The sequence below is a fragment of the Nycticebus coucang genome, chromosome 1 (assembly GCF_027406575.1).
Source record: "Nycticebus coucang isolate mNycCou1 chromosome 1, mNycCou1.pri, whole genome shotgun sequence".
NCBI classification, from domain to species: domain Eukaryota; kingdom Metazoa; phylum Chordata; class Mammalia; order Primates; family Lorisidae; genus Nycticebus; species Nycticebus coucang.
Genome location: NC_069780.1, coordinates 191650211 through 191656085, shown reverse-complemented (window position 1 = coordinate 191656085; position 5875 = coordinate 191650211).

The following is a 5875-nucleotide window of genomic DNA, read 5'->3' as shown; positions in this document are numbered from 1 at the left end:
GCACAGTGTGCCACGGGGACAGACGTGCTTTCCATGAAAGGAGGCAGGAGCAGAGAAGATTTCTGGGGTCGGTGATTTGATTGCACATAGGCAGATGTTGTGTTTGCCATTCTCAAACTACAATGTGAATTCAGAGGGTTCTTCATAGCCTGTGTTTGATGAAACTTCAAGAAAATTTTCTAAATTTATTACCCACAGCAATGAGACTGTATTTCTTGAAGCGATAGTACAACCTGAAATGAAACCACCACCATTAAATGCTGAAAAGCAGCAATACCCACAGAGGAATTTGACAATCTGTCACAATGATTGACAAGCTTGCTGGTCCAGGCTGCAGGGAGGGTGGCTCTGCAGAAAGCTGCATTTATTAAAGTGGCAGGTGTGGGCTCCTCTTGGGTCCTGAGGTTATGGGCAAGCGAGAAAAGGGGGAAGGGAGAAAACAAAGCAAGAGGGAGAAGAAGAACGGGAGGGACGGGGGGGCATAAGCGGCACCCTCAGCCAGACTGATCACCAGGCCATCCCAGGGCCCACAGCCAAACACCCACCAGCCCCCAGGCACTGAGCACTCCCTGTGATGCCAACCCCAGTCTTCAGAAAGGACCCGTGGAGGCCCCCGAAGTCCACTGCAGGGCGCTGTGGCCGGAGGGAGGCACATCCACCTGTCTTCTGCATGAGATCATTTTATTTTGCAGTTTTGAGCCCAGTATTTTAACGTGAGCTTTGTAGGTCTTCATATCATCAGGAGGTGAAGACATGTCTTCCAGGGTGTAGTGTATACATCTGAACTTCAAAGGGGAATAATTTGAGACTCATAAGATTTTTTTGGTGTCCAAAGAAGTGAGACCACTATGTTGCAAAGTAGGTTGTTGCCTATAAAACAATTAAAATAGAATTGAATTTTTTTGCTTCATTTCCTAACTTGCTCACCTCTGTCGCCTCTCCCAACCCTCCGTCAGTCAACTCTGATGTCATTTGCACACACACATAAACACACACATGCATGCATGTATGTATGCACATGGGTGCTCTTGCGTGCTCTCTCTCTGTCTCAACTTGTCCAATATGTCACAGTGCACCGCTTTGCCAGCTAGTTAGAGTGACCATAGACGGTACTAATGTCTGAGCTCTGCCGAGGAGAGAACACACAGGGTGACTTTCACGGCTTAGATTGATCTTAGATCACTACAGAATGATGTAGTGATTTCTAATTTGAGGGCACGAATTAGAGAGAGAGATTGGCCTCTCATCCTTCTTTCCCAGACTCTAAAGCCCTGTTTGTGCTTGGGGACAGCCCGTGCTGCGGACCCAGCAGCTCTGCATTGCAGCAGCAGTTGACAGCCTGCAGCTGGATCGAGCTGGTGATGAACGTACATGCCGCCTCCTCATCTAGCTTGCCATTTGATCCAGGCGTGCGGCTGAATTAAGAGGCTTGGATTCCTTCTCCAGTTCAGCCAGAAAGGCCACTCAGGGCAGTAGCACAGGAATGCTGGTCATCTCTTGAGTCCTGAAGTCCTGGGTGACCTGTGAGAGTAAGCTGACCCCTCTAGGGCCTCTCCCATCAGCTACGAGGAAGAAGCTAACCTTATACCTTGCCTAAGGGGAAGAAACAACGACCAGCTATGTAAAAGCATTGGCAAGTTGAATAGCCAGAGCTAGATGGCTGACTCCCAAATGATGCTAAGGCAGACTCATCACGTTTTAAGCTGAGATAACCACCCCAGTGTCACAGAACCATTTGGAAGATTGTTTTAAATAAGAACAATGAAGAGTCCCTCATGCTGCCTGGCCCCAGTAACTTGTCAACGACTTCTCAGAGTGAGCAAGTGGGGTGTGTGTGTGTGTGTGTGTACATGTGTACGTGTGTGTATATGTGTGTGTGCACATGTGTACGTGTGTGTGTGTATTTGTGTGTGCACGTGTGTGTGTACATGTGTGTGTGCACATGTGTACGTGTGTGTGTGTTGTGCTATTTGGAATGCATCTCTTTTCCTCCTGGGAATTCTTTAAATAACTGATTGCAGGAAGATACATTCTGCTGGAGAACTCTCTCGGCGAATGTTTCATCCCTCCGAGGGAACACACAAATCTTAGCATCTCATTGTTAAAAACCTCTCTGTGCACGCCACACCGTGTTCACACCAGCTTAGACCTCACGGGGAAATGGCACTCTCCATATAGCAGCCCCCAGTTTTCATGCCCCTGCAGGGTGGGAGGTTACCTGGCACAAAGGTAATGTTCCAGGACAGCTTCTCAGCAGCAGAATCGCCTGTGTGACAGCACTGGGTATCTGTAGGTCCCCCCCACACACAGCCGTCGAGGGCCCATTCGGCTTTCCAGGACCGTAGCCCCTACTCAGAATGTCATCTGCATGCTCCTGCAGAGTCCACTGGGACACAGAATCACCCCTACAGGAGGGACTCGGGGTGGGGGGGGTGTCTCTGAGTTTCCCCCTTTCATAGTCCTTCCTTTAGGGCAGGGAAGGTGGACCTGCCTGAGAGATCAGATGGACCAGACCTGCTTCAGCTTTCTCCAGGGCCCCCCAGCCAGCTGTCCTGGAAGATATGTGTGCTTCAGAAGTCCTGCCTCAGCACCAGGGTCGGGGCAAATTACAGAGCACTGGAGCAGAAAGAAATGACCCGGGAGCCGGGCACAGTGGAGACCACCTCCTGTCATCTCATCTGTGGACACTGATGCCCTACCCCACTCACATTGCTCCCTGAGGGCTCCAGTCCTCAGGCTGGGGGTCCCCAAGGCTTCACATAGCCAGGTGCACAGGCAGCCACTGGCTTAAACAAGTAGACCTAAGCAGACCCTTCCTGGGTCTATGGGCTATGCTTCCATACAGATGGGCAAAAGTGTTTTGTTTTTACAAGAAATGAAGATTGGAAATGCTCAAGAAATGTCTCGGGCTAGTGTAGAAGGCCTCCTGAAAAGTCTTGGCACCAAATATAATTCTCGTTTTTTTTTTTTTACCATATGTCTGATTATTTTATTTCTTCTTAAATAAAAGGCCAATATTTATACTTTGGTATTTTAAATACCAAAGTATTGCTCTCTCCTATTTCTGTTCTTCTTTGCCTAACTCACCTTGACCTTGGCAGATGAACTTCGGGCAATGGGAAGGTTTGTTCACAGCATTACTCACTGATCCACATGAGCTGCTCAGGGAGGCATCAGGTCCTTCTCTGCTTGGCACTACTGAAAACACAGAATGGCCCTGAGCACCATGAGAAACAGTTGCAAATAGTTTTTGTTATATTTTTCATAGGGGAGGAGATAGAACTGTTTATTACAGTAACAAAAATAAGTAATAGAGAGTTTACCAAAGTCATTTTTCTGTTTTATGAACGTTTAATAAAGAACATTCCACTTCACTCAGTCCATGTCCGGGATGCCATTTCCAAGTTTCTCATGACTGCCGGTTATTCCACACATTTCTCCATTTCTCAAGATTTTTGGCAAATATTGTATTTATACTCAGTCTTCAAGGGTTCACGTCTTTCATTCAAACCATTTGTGAAACCCACATCCTGAGCAGCTGATTAGCAAACACGACCGGTTTCGAGGTGATCACAGTGGCTGTACTTACTACTCAGGCCCCGAGAGGCTTATCTGGGCCTATTTTTAATCTGTGTAAATATCACTTGGACAAATCAAGGTTTTACTTCCATAAAAGAAAAATTTTAGAGAATTTTCTTTTAATTTTTTGTTAAAATTTCAGAGAATTCCTGGTTGGGAAGTGGACAGTGTTTTTCAGCTGGAAACAACAACAAAACACATGAATCAGAAAAGAAGCTACCTAGAACCAAATATAGAAACGATCCATGAAATGACCCAAATATGGGAAATGAGACATGGCCAGTAACACGTTCCTGAGGACAGGACATCTGTGACGAAGCTCCGGCCACACGCTGAGGTGTGTGGGGTCATCCGACTCAGTCTGAGCCTCCCCATCTCTCTTGAGTCACCTCCCACACCTTTGAAAAGAGGAGCCTGGTGGCTTATCTATCCTCTAACAAGTTGGTTTATGTCCAGATTTTTTAGGAAGTCTCTCTGGGACTACAGAAAAACAGGAGAAGCAGAAAATCAGACACGCAGAACCATTTTCCCGGCAAGCAGGTGCACCCATAAGCTTCCTCAGACTGCGTTCTGAGGTCATTTATGAGGACATTTATCTCTGCCCAGGAATATCCTTCCAAGTGTCCAGTCCTCAGTATGGGGAACCAGACATCCAGCACTCCCCCTCAGTTTCTCTGAGCTTCTCCTGCCTCCGTGGCCAGCACTGCAGTGGCCAAGGCTGTGTGCTGACCTCTACCCAGGCCCTTGCCCTGCACTCTGACCCTACTCCCCCATTGAGTACAACCCCTGTCCTGCTCCCAGCAGCCTCCTTAGATTTCCCTAGGGACACTGAGATGTCTGCCAGACACAACCTGAAGTTCCTGGGGCGGGGGTGGGGGGGAACATCTTTGAGTCACCTGTGATGGGAAGCTCAATCAGTAGCCCCTGACATCGAGTAGCTGGTGGTTCCCTCTCAAAGGACACTCCCTCCTCACTTCTTCACAACCATCCTCTTCCAGCCTCTGCAATAACACAGCCTTTGTCTTGGCTTCCTGGGGAACCCAGACAGAGGCGGACACTGGCAAAGTTGATAGTAGTATCACCACCACCTGCATATTTGACTCTGAAATTTATCTTAAGAGATCTGTTGTGAGATCATCTGTTTTACCACAAAATCCTTCATGGTTACCAAAAAGTCTCATACTATTTTTTTTTTTTTTTTACCATTTTTATAGGAGCTGATAGCATAAGTTTCCTAAGAACAGTCATCTTCAATTAATTCACTTGGCAAAGAGTGTCTGACATATCAGACCCTGAAGCTTCCTGTAGGAAACAGTCCATGCAGAGGGCAGCACAACTATTTCTTTCCTTGATTTGGGCCACAGAGTCAGTTAAATGTGGCTCAGGATTTTGTGCCAATCTTAAAGAGCTGTGCCTTCCTCTGGATTCTTGTTGATCTTATTATGGTCTATTAATTCCTATGCTTTTTTTCCTCTGTCACATGCCAGTGTTAAGCCAGCTCTTGCTAAACTACGCTCATATGATTTCATTTTATTGGTTTGTATTTACCTATTAAATTGCATTATTAATTACTATAGAATGCTTATTGTTATTCAAACAAGCCCTTCTCCTATGGTTAGGATCTGAAGGAAAAGAAATAACTAGTATTTATTTTTATTTTTTTATTTTTTTAACTTTGTGCCTTTGCCTTTGGTTTTTAACATGAACCTGGTGTTCCTCAGATGGATAAGAAACAAGGTTTTCACTAAACTGTTTTAGAATTTTACATAATGCTAATGATCACCACCAAAAATGTTAGATTACCCAGATGAAATGGAGAAAATACTTGAAAGACACAGTATTGCCAATTCTCCAAAGAAATACACAACTGAACAGGCATATATTTATTAAAGAAATTGAATCAATGATTAATAATCTTCCAAAACAGAAAGCACCAGGCCCAGATGGGTTCACTGTTGAATTTTACCAAATATTAAAGGAAGAAATTATGTCAATTCTCTACAGTCTCTTATAAAGTATAGAGCAGAGGGAATACTTCCTAATTCATTCTATGAGGCCAACATTACAACAATGTCAAAACTAGATGAAGACATTACAAGGAAGGAAAACTTTAGATCATTATCTCTCATGAACATAGATGTAAAAGTCCCCACCAAAATGTTAACAAATTGAATCCAAGAATGTATAAAAAGAATTATACACCATGAGGGATTTAACCCAGAAATATAAAGCTCATTCAACATTTGAAAATCAATTAATGTAATTCATTACACTAACAAGCTAAAAGAAAAAAATT